Here is a 14,842-nt window from a genome sequence, read left to right on the forward strand (position 1 = left end):
TCATCAAAGTTCCTTTCCCAAAGCTACTCATAATTTATAATAATTTTACTTCCCTAATGATTTGAATACCACTGCTAGCCCTCAAATATTCATTCCTGGGAAGTTTTTTCCTATCTAACACTCACCCTAAGAACATCATGCTATGTAATTTGCTTAAAAGCTCCTGGCCATTATGTTTTAGATCAACCTGTCACTTGCTAAAAACAAAAGCTTTTTGAAATGTTTCACAAATGTTTTTGTCTGCCTTAAATAGCAAGGAATTAAGATGCCAAATACTGTATAACAACATTTGTAGCTACCTCATCATTTTGAGTGATAGCTACAGTTAAAAATTTTAATTATGTCATTTCCCCCAGCTACACACACACACACACACAAATTGTACACATTGAAGTGTATCTGCACTTCCACTGGAATAGAGGTAAAGACAGCTTCTGTCATTTGCTTGATCAGTAGAAACACTACACACCTTTAATGAGGTTTAGCTTTTTCCTGAACATACAGAAACCTTCCCTTTGACTCTTCCACTCTCCCCTCACCAAGAGAGGGACAGTTTGGTGGAGCAACCACACACTCGGCAGTCCCGTTGCCCCAGGTTGCTTCTCATACAGAGCAGCATTGGCTGCAGCTTCACTGATGGCTAACAGGAGAAAAAATAGGAAATCAAGTTTAAAAAAATGTAAGACTCCACTAGTTGCATGTACTTGGACCTAAAGAAAGGGAATGTAAGATGGAATGCTACTTTCACATTTGTCTTCCCATCAGCCTCACACAGTCAAGATGGATGTCTGTGTTGAAATAAGAGGAGAACCTATTTCATTAAAATTTATCACTATTTCATTAAAAGTCTTGAAATTTCAGCACTTCCCCAGACCATTTAATAATGTTTTCCAGGAGAATCTCAACTATTATTTAAGTTTCTAGACTTCATGGTCATGGAGAAAAGGTGTTTAAAGGCTTAGAAAGAGAGGACAAAGAAACTAAATCCTGTGAAGGATTTTTTTTATGTGTGTGCTCTTTTTAATATCTCCATATTTTTGAGAGGCTGAAATCATAATACAGGAACAGCTGGGGTTGGTCAAGATTCAGGACTCTAAATGTGAACCATTTTTAGCATGAATGCATGCCCTTGGAAGCCACACAGAAATTTTTACCATCATTCCTCCTAGCAGAAACACTAAATGGAATGAGGACTTCACTGAGCTGTCCCTGAGCTATGAAGGGTACAGTATGACAGAGATACACAAAGAAACTTCATTGTTATTTGCAATGTTGTAGTTAAGCCTTCCTTGCCCTTAAATGCATTATGCCACTCGTATGATTTTGTAATTGTAGAGCTTTGTGCTAAAGATAATAAAATAACCTTGAATTGTGCTTCATAGCAACACAGTCAATTAAACACTTACATATGGACAAATACTTGAATATATTGCATTGTGTCTGGATGCTACATTATACTTCTCTTGTATACTGCATTCAATTAACTCAAGGCTGTTGCTAGTTCCTGAGCATGCTGCAGAATAAAGTCCTTTACAGAAAGGGCATTTGCCTCTTATGCATCAACATATTCAAACTTTGAACTTGAATGAATCCTCTGAAAGTTTAATTTCAACATTATTAGTGCTAGAAAGTCTGTTTTTAAGGCCTGCTGCAGCTTAAAGCAACTGAGGAGGCAGATCGGACTCTGGCTCACCCCTCGTTGCCCAAGGATGGTGCAGTCAGCTGGGCAAAAGCAAAAATGTGTCTTTTTGCTTTCCAGGTCTGCTATGAAGTCAAATGCCAGATGTTCTTTGGGATTTTTTTTTTTAATAGAATTTATTAGAAGTTATTAACTTACTGAGTTCTTCATTAAAGGGGCATGGGAACAAGAAACCTTAGCTTTTTTTTGTTTTGTTTTCCCAACTATTTGCATTAACTAAGTGACAAGAGAAAAAACAAAACAAAACAAAACACAAAGCTCAGTTGTATCTGTAGTATTTTACTTGATGCTAAGCAAATACAAGCTGAAGAGGTATTGAAGCCCTGGAAATCCTGGGATACACAGTTATACTACTTTCATAACTGTCTGCCCTTCTTAAATGCTTGTATGATTTAGCAGTTACGCATTCAAGAATTACTGTCATTATTGGGACTTCTTGCACCCTTTGTAATCACCAGTGCTACTAAATTCACTTAGGGAGAACAAATCATGCTTTACCTAACTAATACTCCAAGCATTTCAGATTTTGGCTACTCAGTAAAAGCTATTTGCATCCCTCAAAACATTTCTATGTGTATTTCAGCATGTACCTGTGAAATTTACAACAGGACTACAAATTAAAACGTTAAACTCTTCGAACAGTTCCTTATGAATGATCTTTCCAACAACATATGTGAAAATTGAACCTTAAAAAAACAACCAATCCTTTTTCCATTAACAAAACATTCAAAATAGACAGGTTTGGGAGCCTTTTATTCATAGATGAACCAACTAGAGAGGTCAGAGCTGTCTTCCCAGGAGAAGTCTATTAAATAATAAATATAAAACCCAATAACTTTCAGGTAGTTCAAACCAGGCACAAAATACAGAAAACTCATAGTAATTAGTATATTAGAACCAGGAATTCAGGCCATTTTTATTCACTTGTGCAACTTAGAGCAGCTTGTTTCTCACTGAAATGCTGCTCACAGAAAACATCCAGAGCAGAAAAACATTTTCAACATCTTGTGTAAGGAACATCCCATTAGGAAATACAGCTTGTGAAACAGAAATTGAACAAAAAATAAATCTACACATGACCCTCTCAAAGGAGGACCAAAGGAAGCTTTTGTCTTCCAGTGCTTTGGGGAAAATCTTCCCATTGCTCACATGTTCCTTCAGAGGTTTTCCACTCTCTTCTAATGTGTAGACCTCTCTGTATTTTCCCAGTATGAGCTCATGGGCAAATTTAAGCCTTTGGCCAAAAGACCTAGCAGAAATCAAGTGAGAAAAGCCCCATAAATAGGTGCAGGTTGGGACACTGAATCAGTCCCTTGGTTAGCATCAAGACCACAGTCCAGTGCTGCAAGACCTGGAAGTGCACACCTGTGAGCTCAGGCTACAGCAGAGTCGGCACAGTCTGGCCTCGGTGAGTGGTGATGGGGTGGGATGGCAGATGGGAGGCTCTTAAACACTGGTTGTCACCTGCCAGGGGGCTGCAGCCTCCTGGGTGGACACCTCCAGAAGTGGCACCAGCTTCTCCTCTGGTTTAGAAACCAGACAAACTGGCCTCAAACCCATCTGGTGGGGCCTGCCAACTCCACTGGTGGCATCTTTCATCCCAGGGGAAGAAACCCCCAAGTCTTTCACTCTTTTTGCAGCCATTCCCTGTGCCAGACTGGCATTGCAGAGTTGGACATTCAGAGACTGCTGTTCAGCGTCACCTTGGCTTTAGCCTGTGCTCCTCATCAGGTCAGCAGACGTCTGTTCTGAGCTCAGATAAGCCCAGGTGAAAAGTTTAAGTGCGTTGCTGATAGAGATTTGTGCTGAAATGTGGGCGGGAGCCTGAGTTAAGCCTGCAGTGAAGGCATGCTCTCCGTCTAGATGATCCATCAGAACAGCGCCAGATCCAACATGCATTAGCGCACATCTACTGTTCTAAATCACACTGTTGCTAGTGTCAGGAAAGAAAAACTAACAAAGCAGACAGAAAAGACCAGGTAAGGACTAAATGTGGGAAGTGAAAATACACATGTACATCCATAAGCACGTGCACACTACATAACATAATTGCATTTTCCCTGGTCACATCTTCAGGGAGATAGATCAATTTCAGCCATAAAATATTGCTCCAGTTTCTTGGGTATGTCGTAGATTTCAAGGGCTGTAGCTTCTAACTACCAGTTGATAGTTTGGGGTTGAAAGAATCATCTTCATTCATGTAACTGAGGGTCATGATGATGGGCAAAGCTGCTGATTAAAATGATAACCTAAAAAGAGGGCCAGAAGGGAGAGAGAACCTCTCTGCTCCCTCCTGCCTCTATGCAGTTCCCACTCCTTGGCACTGGATTCCTTAACCTTTGCCACAATTTGCTGGTAAATAGTCTGGGCTAAAATTAGATATATAGCAAAGGGTAGGTGTTACCATCTGCTGCATGTTGTTAATTCTCAATGGCCTGATAGTTTCTATGTTCTTTATTAGCTTTCTGGGGAGGAGAATAGAGGGATAGGCCTTTAGTGCCACCATCAGTGGTTTTCAGTATTTGCTGCTTTTCTTCATCTGAGAGCAAGCTTTGCCACAGCTGAGGGGTTTTAGAAGAACATGCTAGGTGAGACAAGTCCATGGATATTCCTCTCGAGTACACAGTAAAAGAACTTGCAGTGACATCTAGATCTGCTTTCAACTCATTCAGTAACCTGACACATCATCATCTTTCATGCAACTTCTTTCATTTTCTCTGCTGTAAACTTTTTCATGTAATTGTAAGCAATAGCCAGGTTAGAACTGAGCAATAATAGATTGACAATCCATCTTGGTTTTCTGGCAAGACAAAACCTCTCCTGGATACCAAGTATGTTTGAAAACTATGCAAACTGCAGAAAAGTGCTAGGTAAAACAAAATTCTAAAGCAAAATAAATATTATTCTGTTTTATTAAATGGCTGAGGAGCTACCAACTGTACCTGCTAAGCATTTTTATTGTTTAGAGCTAAATAAATACAACACTCTTTAATCAGCTGGAGTTTCAAGAGTAAAATTACTATGTTTTCTGACATTCAAAATCATGTGAGTGCATAAATTAATCTCAAACAAATCTAGGTTGGGCATGACATGACTGAGAGCAATTGCTGTAACCACCACAATGTAGTACAACATTACCTAATAAAACACTGTCCCTTTAAATTACGTTATTTTAGACATTATCTTTCATTGCAGTGTTCTGAAACCATCAATTCTGCTTTTTCTCATCTTGTTTTAGACCCTCCATTTTCATTCTTGACCTTCAATCGTGCTTCTAAGGATGGAGAAAGTAAACCAGAAAAGTGCCTTCAGTATGCATAACTCTGAGCCTCTTAGTCTGTAATGAGCATGTGAAAGATGGTTCTTAAAAACAACAGCTGAAGGCCTGAGTTGCCTTTCCGATTTTCTCTATTATAATGGCTAAGCATTTTGCATCATGCACGGCTGAGCATACTGCCAACATAAACTGGGAGGAGAAAATAACTCAGAAATTAGCTCAGACCACACAAGCTAAACACCACAGATAATTTTTCAATCATTTAATGACAGGTTCATGAAATATTTTAAAGGTTATTAATGGAGACTTCCTTTTTTAACACAAGCTTGGCACGCATTGCAAGTTTTCACCAGGAATCCTAACCTTGATACTGACCCTTTATTTTGGGACTCAGACTTTATGTAGACTTCTTTCTCTCAGAGATCCTCATAAAAGCTCCTTCATTGTATACTACAAGTCATCTCTTGCTAGACTCCCTGTTGCTCATATGAAGCAATTCTCTTCCTTCTCCTAGTGCTAGAGGTTCAGTCGGACACCACTGGTGACAGGTAGGTGCTGCCTTCCTTCCTAATGAACCAGATGATGCAGCAGTCCAGCTCTCACTCCAGCTGAGCTGCTGTCCTGGCTGGGTGCCTTTGCCATCCTGACCCACCTGCCCAAAGCCCTTCCTGAGGAGGCTTATTTTTGTCCTTGAACTGCATGAAATATCCAAACAACCAAGCAATGCTATCAGGACTGGCAGGTATATTTGTTTTCAGCATCTCTGTGGTGAGTCAGTGAGACAGATGTACTCTTCAGGGCTTGCAAAGTCACATTGCCTTTTTATGAATAGCTGAGGAATTCAAAACTGCAAAACAGCTTCCCAGAGGAGGCAAGTGAGCCTCAGTCTGAGACGGCTCAGGCTCTCCTGGAAGACTCACAGCATAGAAACATTAGAAGGTAAGAAACAGCAATTGTAAATGTCAAAAAAGAGGCATACTTCTCACAAATGATACATTAAAGATTCCTATCCAGTGGGAGAACTGTATATGATATTAAGCTCTCCCCAGACATAGAGCTGTCTTAGGTAGAGCTAGAATACTTGTAACCAAAATAGATAAATGCTTTGACTGCTTTTAGAAAGCCTACTGAAATATTTTGTCTTTTTTCAATCTAAACAGATTTGTATCTCAACATCACCAAGCTATACTAGGACAAGGAGATAAAAGCGAATATCTGCAAGGGAAAGTGATACCATAAAAGAGAGACCATAGCTCCAGCACACCTCGTGACCTAGAAGCAAGAATTGCTGCATACTTAGCTCAGTATTTCTAAAGTTGTTGTCCTTAATGCTTCTAAGGGTCAATAAAAGATATAAAAGATGCTTATATTGCTACATAGCAAGAGCAGCTGTAGTTCATTTCTAAATGAGATGGGATACAAATGCAGATTATGTCATGAGGCTGTAATGATCACAAGACGGGGAACTGCAAATACTCTAAACTGGTAGCAGCAGCAGCTCAGTTCCTTCAAGGCAAGGGATTAAGCATGAACACATGCAGCTTGTAATTATGGTTTGGTTTGATGCTCCTACAAAATGTGGAAGGAGCTACTACTGATGCAGTGAGTAAAAAGGCTGGGGTCACACAGAAAAAAGTGAGCCAAAAAATAGTCACAGATGGTTTAGAAAATACTATGCCTGCCTTATAGGGAGCTGTCGTTTTTGACAATACAAATAAGCTGAGAAATTCCCAGAAGCGTTCATCAGTGATAGCGAAAGTGGACACCAGGAGCTGTCAGGCAAAGGGCTATGGCTTTGCTTGTATAACCTAGCACAATTTCATCAACTCCCCAAGCTCATAGCAGCTGAGAACCATCATGCATATCTCCAAGAACTGTTCTGCAGAAAGGTGAGATAGAATAAAGGTCTTGCAAAAATGAAGTCATCACCTACAGTGCCCACTGAGAGAGAGAAAACCAAACACTTGCATCTGTAAATCTTACTCACACTCTCCCTTCTCTCACAAGCACACAAATACATGGAGTATGCAAAAGGGTAAGAACAGTTTGCTAATCCCTGGCTATTGCAGAGGAAGATAAGTAATCCTCTGTAATCAGATCTGTATGAAGCTTCCATTTTTTCATAATAAAACATTCATGTTACAGATGCCTTGACAAGATTTTATCATCTTGCTATTTTATTGATTCTTAAATAGGAAAGCTATCATACTTCTGACTGCTTCTCATAAGGAGACTAATTAGATTATTTCATCATCTGGTTCATCAAAGCAGGAAATACTTAAGTGTCACAGCTGGTCTCAGACTAAATAACTAGTACCAAGATTTTAAATGAAAACTATTATATCTTGACTGGGTAAGCATTTCATAAATGGCTAGACAGTAAAAAATAATGAGCACAACAGGTATCATCTCACATCTCTGGGCTGCAAAGGGAGTCTTAGCTCTACCAGTGCCTTTGGATTTATTTTCATCTGCTTTTGCTACTACCCTCATCAAAGAGGTTTTGTGTAACGGTGAGATCTGGAAAATTCAGAGAGCTATTTAGATTCCTGGCAAAGATTTATCACTGAGAATTAAAAACTCAGAGGCAACTTCTCGGTTTTATGTGAATCCCCTGTTATTGATGCAACTTTTGCAAGCAGAGTACTCACCACTATGGAGGGATCAACTACAATGAAGCACATCCCCCATGGAGAGGAAAAATCCCACTGTCTGATCACTACTCACTGCCCATCATTCCTTTTCAAATTTGTGGAATATCTTGCTCTTTTGCACACATTGCTTTATGTAATAATCAAACCCTCCTGTAAAGAAACGAGTGACAAAGGCAAATATTCAAATTTTTTGTGCTTCACCTCCTGATATGTGTATGCAGAGCACAAGAATAATCAAGCCACTCATTTATAAGAAGAGCATGCTCACCATAATGATTTGGAGTGAAATTGTCAAACATCTCCAGCAGATGGTTAGCAAAAGGCTAACCAGGCTTTGGAGATCTACTGAAGACCCCAAAAAGTGCAGTGTGATAATGAATAAATCATTTCTTTTAAAGAGCATTCTCATGAAAATCATATGCAAAAGTAGAGTCTTAGTATAATACCAAAACCTTAGTAACTTTGTTATAGAATAATATAATCTTGTTTCTCTTACAGTCTTCTAATGTCATTATGTAAATGGCTATACAAGGACATGATTATATCAACAAAATGAAATTGTTGTGTAAGGCAGTTCCCAGACTCTGTAAATGAGGCTTTTCAGTGTTACAAAAACAGAAAGTTTCCTCTTATAATGTTAGGAGGAACATTAGCATTGTTGATTTCTCTTGCCTTTTTTACTTTGAGGGTTATCATCACAACTAACCTTGAAGAACGCAGGACTAAAAAAATAATAGATATATGTGAGTTGCACCACAAAGTGAAAATTGTAATAATGCTTAAATTCCTCTTATGTTCCACACTTCTTTGACCTTATTAGAAACTCAGAAATACTTCTAACTCTGCCTTCCCATTGGTTGGTCAGAAATAGCTCCTTGTAACCTGAACCCTCTTTGGTTTTTTTAAAGATTTAGGCCATAGGCCTCATAAAATTTTAGATGGAAGTTTTGATTTGGTGACTTTGATGTGGGAAAATATAGTTTTTATGTCAGAACTGTCTCTTTGAAGTTATATGAACCAATAGATGAACCATGAACCTCAGAAAAGGACACATACTTTATTTCTGAACTCAGCCTAACTTTTGGAGTGCACAGAATAATGAAAGATGCAATGGTGACATAGTTAAAACCACTTAGTGAACAGTTTGAGGGCAGTAACAGTGTCATTAAAATATTTTCAATATGCTGTCTCCTGAACTAATAGTGTATAACTGTTACAAAAGAATAATATTGAATAAAACAGTAAAATTTAGCTAGAAACGTCAGCTAATGATCCTGTAAAATCATGGCTCACCTTGCTGATATTTTTTGCCTATTATATTATTAGCAATTATTTCCATTTCTAAATTATATCTAATAATTTCTGCCTCCTTTAGCTGGATGAGAAAACTACAGTATCCTGGGATGCATCAAAAGAAGTGTGGCCAGCAGGGCCAGGGAGGTGATTCTGCCCCTCTACTCTGCTCTGGTCAGACCCCACCAGGTTGGTTGGCTTTTAAAAAAGAAAAGAAAAATGGAACAAGAGTGCCCAACATTCCAACCAGAGATATGCAATACCATTTATTTATTTATTTATTTATTTAAAGACAATTTACTTACTGACAGGGTAAAAAGAAGACATGCCACCGCATATTAAATGTCAGTGGAGAAAAATCTTACTTTGTTTTCATAGCATTTTATTAGCAGTACATTAACCATAAACACCTTTTCCCTAGCTGATCTGAAAAAAGGAACTTATATTCAGTGGCAGGGCCATCATTTACTTTAGGGCCACCAACTGAAGCCTCACTTTGTTCTTTTGTTATTAAACAGGTAGCGCCAGAAAGCCAATAAATAACATTCCATTTGTGGAAAACAACCCTGCTATGGTACTGTTTTTCCATTTACCTTATTTACTGCTGATCATTTTCTATCCTCCCTCCTACAAATTAGGCGACAAATGGATTAATGGAGACATCATAGCTTGCACATTTTTACAGCCTTGTGATAGGAGCCAATTTCACTATTGCCACAATTTCAAATCCTCAACTCCAAGAGCGTGGCCATATGGTAATTCAGGTACCTCAGGATGGCTGCAGCTGCACATTCAACACCATTGCTTCTGTTTACTAAGCAGCAACTTTCTTCCCTTCCCTCCAGCTACTTGTTTCTGACCCCATGCTCCACTCTGTTATGTACAGTTGTTTGTGCAAACAGGTAACAAATCAATTCAAATTGGATTTTCCTAAACCACACAGTTTTATAGCCAAGCCTTCCCAACAGTTACATGAAATCTAAGGCAATTCCAGTAACACCAATGAGACTCTGATGTAACAAAATAAAGTTACTGATGTATAAATGGATGCTTGGATCAGTTGAGAAACAGAAGATGGAAAAGGAGAAAGGAAGAAGAATTAAATGGCAATAACCAGAACTCAGGGAAAGTCATACTTATTTTGTCCTAACAACAAACTACTAACTGAAAAATGTAAGTGTTCTGAAATGAGTAATAGAAATTTCAGATTTTGTCATCACATGGAAAAAATTAAAAAATGTCACATTTCTTAAGAAAAACAACACTGGAATTCCAGTAGCAAGACTCCAGTGCTAACGATCCCTCCCAGTCCTTCTTATTGGACTGATAGGGAGCTATGAAGCTAGAAAACCAGAAATGTGGACCACGGAGGAGGAACACCTGCAGCTTGGCAGCCAGAGCACTTCCAAGAGAGGATGCCTGGAAACCCCAAGCATTTTGGGTCTCAGCCCCACAGAACAAGGCCCCGAACTATCTAATCCCATGTAGATTAATGTCTTTAATGTCTTTAACGCCCACGTGGCAGGCTCACATCCAAAGCCCAAGCCCTGCAGCACACCAGAGAAGTTCAACAAGTTAAATAAAAAATGCTTGTAAATTAAAACTGTTGTTGGTTGGGGTTTTTTTAGGATTTTTTCAATCCACCTGACGAACAAGCCTGATAAGGTTATAACCTTACCTCCTTTACGCCAGCAATTGAATTCCTCATGGCTAGGCCCAGCAAGGTGACTCAGCCTAGTCAGAGCTGCTTTGAGAGCATTTTAGTGATACACAGGTGAATTGAAGCTGCAACAGGACCAGTGAAAACACCCAGCTGTGCCACCCTCTGCATGCTTCCTGTACTGTCCAGATGTGGCCAGGGCCATGGGAATCCACCTCTGCAGCTGCTCTGCTGGCCATTCATCAGTGTCACTGCTAGGCCTTAAAAAAAACACCAAGCAAAAACTTACCTATCATGCAGTACCCAGGCAACACGTGTTATTGGGGCATCTCTACCAAAATAAAACTGACTTATTCCCCATAAATTAGCAACACTAGGGCACTGACAAGTAAAAATGCAAGTCAAATTTCTAGCAGTGCACAGCTCCAGTTGTTATTGAAAGGACAGTATAGCCTGATTCACACTGCTCCAACAGACCACTTTTGAGAGTACACAAAAATAAACACACACAACTCTCTACAAAATACCGACAGGTCACTGTCCCAGCACTGTCCCACCACAGCCTTACAAATGCTCTTCTCTCAAACAGGCAGACTTAGCATCTCTTGCCATATCCTCTCACATCCATCAACAGGATTCTACCTGTTCTCTTCTCAGGTGATCACCACTTAGTTTGGAGTACATAGGTGCCTTATCCAAAAGCAAATAACACCTGTGACTGATCCACAGAAACAGGTTTCTGTATGAGATTTCCATTGTACTGTTCTGTATAAAGCTCCATTCTCCCCTTGGAGAGGAACAGCCTGTAAGATGCAATTTAGGAAAGGTGTCTTGCAGGAGCATCCTCTCCCAAACGTCCCTAATTAGACTGGTCCTTGCAAGTTGCTTCTGACAACTAAAATCTCCACTCACCCCTCCCAGCATGGTCAATTTAACTGTTTAACAACCAGAGGCTCAAGCTTTGTCAAGGCAACATAGTGAATTTTCTCCTAAGCAAGACACATTCCTAAGAGGACACAGGTCATGTCTGTGTTGTATGAGTAGCAGCTTATCTACACCTGTCAATTTCCCTTCTGGTTGTTTTTCCTAACTCCACACTCTTCCCGAAATAACATCAGCATTCAGCTTCTACCATCAATGGAAAATACCTACTCATTTTAGGGAAGGGATTTTATGCTGCTGTGTTCCTGTACCAGCAGAGCCCTAGATTCACACTAGGTCACAGCATGCACCCCTTCTACCGATACCAGCCCTGAGCAAAGCACAGTGGGTCTCATCCTTGTCATGGGAGTCCTTCCTATGGAGCCAGGTTATATCCAGGGCAAACAGCTAGATCAGAGAAGGATTTTTTAGGTCTTGCAGTTTAGACATCGGCTCTGTGAAGCAGCAGCTCCTTCCCATGGCTGTGTCCTCCATCAAAAGCAATCCCCACCCAGGTGAGGACTGAAGAGCACTGGACAGCAATGTGCTTCTACACTAAGACTCACCCAATCATTACAGCCCAAAAATGTTACTGTGGCAATAGTTGTTTAGTCAAGCAAGATCCACTAGAATGTCAGCCCACTCAGAAAACGTTTAGTAACAACTGGTTTCGTATCTTCACCAGTTACACAGACAGTGGGATTGCATGCACCTCAGTGAGTTTGCAGAAGATGCCAAGCTGACAGGTGCAGTTGACATGCCTGAGGAATGGGATGCCATCCAGAGTGGAGCCAGACGAGCTTGAGAAGTGAGCCCATATGAACATGAGGTTCAACAAGGCCAAGTGCAAGGTCCTGCACCTGGGTTGGGGCAGTCCCTAGTAGCAATACAGGCTTAGGCGATAAAGGATTGAGAGCAGCCCTGTAGAGAAGGACTTGGGGGTACTGGTGGTTGGAAAGCTGGACATGAGACAGCAGTTTGAGCTTGCAGCCCAGAAAGGACCTGTATCTGGGACTGCAAAAAAAACCAAACACATGACCAGCAGGTCACCGGAGGTGATTCTTCCCCCCTGCTCTGCTTTTGTGAGACCCCACCTGGAGTACTGTATCCAATTCTGGAGCCCTCAGCACAGAAAAGACATGGACCTATTGGAGTGTGACCAGAGGAGAGCCACAAAAATGATTGGAGGGCTGGATAACCTTTAAAGGTCCCTTCCAACCTAAATTATTCTATGGGAATAGCTGCCAGCTGGGACACCCAAAAGAATTCATTCAGCGACTTGAACAAACCTCACCCCTTGGCTATTCTCTAGCCATCTTCCATTCCGCTGCTGTTATGTCCAACCTAAAATAAGTGGTAGGTAAGTCTTAAATGGTATGGTGAGGCTAATGAACACAATCCTCAAGGCATAGTAGCATTTTCCTCCTGTAACTTTATAGTTGTTTATGTGATTTAGAAATCAATTTCCAAAGTCAACTCTTTACTACTGCTGACACCTACATGAGTTGCATCCTACAAAGAGATAAGAGCTGCCTACTTACTTCACTTTTTAAATAATTTTTAATCTTGTAAAAGAAACTTTACCATTTCCACAGGAATTCATGCCTAGCAATCACTATTCCAAAAACACATCTTACTGGTACAATTCTCTTTACTTTATAGAAGTTTAAAAATACAAGGAAAGGTCATATGCTAATTTGACATTTCAAAATCATACACAAACCTGAAGCCTCATAAAAGTAAGTTTGATTATGACACTTGATGTACTCTACATATAGAAGCTGCTTAAAATTACTTCATTTCACCCAATGAACTGAGCATTTTTTTTGCAATAAGACATAACTTTTAAAAGCCTTAAGTAGTGGAGAACACTTGGTCAAATAATTTTTTTAATCATTGTTCTTGCTAAAATAACATCAAATGTACCAAATAAAGTACTTCCTGAAAATTCTTGAGCAGTTTTCACTTTGCCAAACTGCCCAAAAACACTGAAGATGGGCACTCATCTCAGCATCTCATGGCTATCCCATATTCCTCCATCCTTACCTTCTCCCTTCTTCCATTTCTTACCAAGACTGAAATTCTTCAGAGCAACTTTGCTTTTATATGCAAGGCTTTACACAACAGAGAGCATCTTTCTGCCACAAAAGTAATATAGAGCAATTGATATAATCTTTTTTTATAAAAGTAAACTAGATCTTAAATTGTCCTTTTATATTAGCTGCCTTCACTCATCACTGACTATTCAGTATGCTTCAGATTCTGCCTCAGAGGAATCATCTCACTGACACTGATAAATCTGATGGCTGGTTGGGCATAGCTGGGGTTTTGGACAGCTAGAAAAATGCAAGAGGTCATTTAAATGATTAATTAATCATAAGAAGCCAATAATTACATTTAAAAGATGACCCTGAACCTGTCAACTGCTAATAAAGCCATGAGATTTCTGAGTTACCAACTGAGATACACTGAACCTTCACCTGAAAAAAACCAATAGTTTCAGGATGACTGCAAGTGCAGAACACCACTTCTGTCACCTTCACAAGGTCTTCTTCATAGCCAGAGTACTGGAAAAGAAGCAGAGCAAACACCTGCCTGCAGCACAATTTTGTAAAGATTTATGACAGGATCAAGCATTATTTAGACTCAAATTCTCAACTTTTGACTGCTAGTCTTAGCTTACAGCCTGCCTGCACGTGCCCTCGACAAATAAACCATACTAAGGAGGCTGGATCCCCAGTTGCTGGAACAAGCTGCTCAGCTTCTGAGTGTGGCAGATCAGAAGACAAGGGGGTCTAGGACAACACTCCAACAACTCTCCACAGGAAAACTCTCTGCCTGGACAAGTTTCCACAGGTTAGCAGATTACACAGGGCTGTGCCAGTGTCCTGGCACAGAGATGTCCCATAGGAAAGTTGTCCCTTCCCAAAGACAAGGGCAGGCCAGAAGGCTGCAACTTGTAAAGGAGCTACACAAGAAAAGACAGACTAAATAGGTCATCAATTCTTAACAGCTTCAAGAAGGTTATGCCCTTTGAAGGGTTTTGCTTGCATAGCTCAACTGAGCAGAAAGATGGCTTCCTGATCTGCAAGACCCTTCATTTCTTTCCTTTCTTTGCAATTAAAAGATGATCTACAGCCATTCATAGCAGTGGAAGTGGAACACACATTATCATAATTTCTTGTGATGTTCTATAGTGTAAAAAGGGAAAACAAGGTATGTAGAGCAGTTATGATTTATTCCATACTTGAGTCTCACACACATTTAGTACTGGATGACACCGTCTTGGTAGGGGAGGGGAAGTTTGTCCAGGAACTCTAAAGCTCCAGGTAGGGAAA

This window comes from Chaetura pelagica, unplaced genomic scaffold (assembly GCF_000747805.2).
Source record: "Chaetura pelagica isolate M959 unplaced genomic scaffold, ChaPel_1.0 scaffold109, whole genome shotgun sequence".
NCBI classification, from domain to species: domain Eukaryota; kingdom Metazoa; phylum Chordata; class Aves; order Apodiformes; family Apodidae; genus Chaetura; species Chaetura pelagica.